This window comes from Mandrillus leucophaeus, unplaced genomic scaffold, assembly GCF_000951045.1.
Source record: "Mandrillus leucophaeus isolate KB7577 unplaced genomic scaffold, Mleu.le_1.0 Scaffold282, whole genome shotgun sequence".
In the NCBI taxonomy this organism is placed as follows: domain Eukaryota; kingdom Metazoa; phylum Chordata; class Mammalia; order Primates; family Cercopithecidae; genus Mandrillus; species Mandrillus leucophaeus.
This window is the reverse complement of record NW_012102943.1, coordinates 1668346-1670387: the sequence shown is the minus strand read 5'-3', so window position 1 is coordinate 1670387 and position 2042 is coordinate 1668346.

Genomic DNA, 2042 nt, shown 5'->3' with positions numbered 1-2042 from the left:
TGATCATACCACTGCACTCCAGCCTGCAGGAAAAAAAGAAAAAAGAAAAAAAGAAAAAAAGATATCAGACCTAAAGGATCACAATGAATCATTCATCTAACATTTAAACAGTCAACCCTCTGTACCCACAGATTCTGCATCTGTGGATTCAACCGACCATGGATCGAAAATCTATTTTTAAAAATTGTATTGAACATGTACAGACTTTTTTTGGGTCATTATTCTCTAAACAATATAGCAACTCTTTGCATACAATTTACATTGTATTAGGTATTATAAGTAATCTAGAGATGATCTATAGTATATGGGAGGATGTGCATAGGTTATATGAAAATACTAAGCCATTTTATATCAGGGATATCCATGCATTTTGATATCTATGAAAGGTCCTGGAATCATTCCCCCATGGATACTGAGGGATAACTGTAACTGTACAGTGCTTGTCCTGTAACAGATAACACACTGAGGGCTTTACATATTTAACTCATTTAATTCTCATAACAGCCCTGGGAGGTATGTTGTACTATCACTATCCACACTTTAGAGAGGAGGACTGAGCACAGAAAGCTTGAAAAACTGACCCAAGGTCACATAGTTTATACGTGGCAGAGTCGGGATTCAAACCCAGGAAGACTAGCTTGAGTCCATACTCTATTTTATTTATTTATTTTTATTTTAAACTCTAATCTTATGGCATATTATGGCATGCATACTCTACATGGGAAATTAGGTAAAGGGGAAGGTGGAGTATATTGCTGACAGTGGTGGAGCCAATAAGGCAGGACAAGGCAGATAATTTATCCTGGGAACTATGGGCCATTCTTGTGGTTTTAATTAGGAAATGGTCATGATGAGGTTGCAACAGAGTCAGAGAGAGGGACAGACACAGTGAGGAGGCTGTAAATATGGTCAGGGCAGACACCTGTGCAGCTTGGACTAGGGTGGTAGTGATAAACAAAAGGGCCGGGTGCGGTGACTCACACCTGTAATCCCAGCACTTTGGGAGGCCGAGGCGGATGGATCACGAGGTAAGGAGTTCAAGACCAGCCTGGCTAAGATGGTGAAACCCCATCTCTACTAAAAATATAAACAAATTAGCTGGGCGTGATGGCAGGCGCCTATATATAGTCCCAGCTACTCGGGAGGCTGAAGCAGAGAATTGCTTGAACTCAGGAGGCGGAGGTTGCAGTGAATTGAGATCACAGCACTGCACTCCAGCCTGGGCAACGGAGCAAGACTTCATCTCAAAAGAAAAGAAACGATGGGGTTGGGTTAGAGAAAAAAAACTGGACACAGGACCTATGGGACTGGCTCATGGATGGGATGTGGGGACGAGTGGAGTGTCAGGTTTTAGGACTGAACATGTGAATCGGACACACTGGGGAAGAGGAGAAGCAGGTTGGTGAGTTCAGCCTTTGACTTATTGGGTTGGAGCTGACTTTGGGACAGCCCCAGCGGGGGTGTAAGTGGGTAGTGGGAGCCACCTGGGGTCGAGGATGGAGTCTAGGCAGGGGATGGTCCTATGGAGAGGGAGAAGCCAGGCCCTCAAGAGCAGTCTTCCTCAGAACCTCCCAGGGTGTGGCTAGAAATGTACGTCCCACGCTTCACCTGGACCCGTGGCAACCAGCTCCCTGGGTGGGGCCTGGGCCTCGCCTCCTTATAGGCTCTCCGGGTGACAGCGAGTTGGAAGGATTTGGGCCCAGCTCAGTGAAGAGCAACTCAGAAGTCCTGAGAAGAGGAACAAGGGCTGCCAGAGACATGAAGTCACCCCAACTCACAGGCTGCTTCCAAAAGCTGTGGATCTGCCCCTCCCCTAGTGAGCCAGGGAGCTCGGCTCCCTGACCTGACTGACCTGTTGGCTTCCAGCCCTTCCCTTCCCCTCTACATTCCCACAGGTTACTCTTATCACCTCTTTCACCTGGCCACAGTCTGCTCATTCTGCCAGGCCCTCAGGATAAGGTCCAGTCCGTGGACCTTGTCACACACAAGGTCACCCATCATCTGCTCCTGACCACCTCTCCAGTTTTCTTGCTCATTTTTTT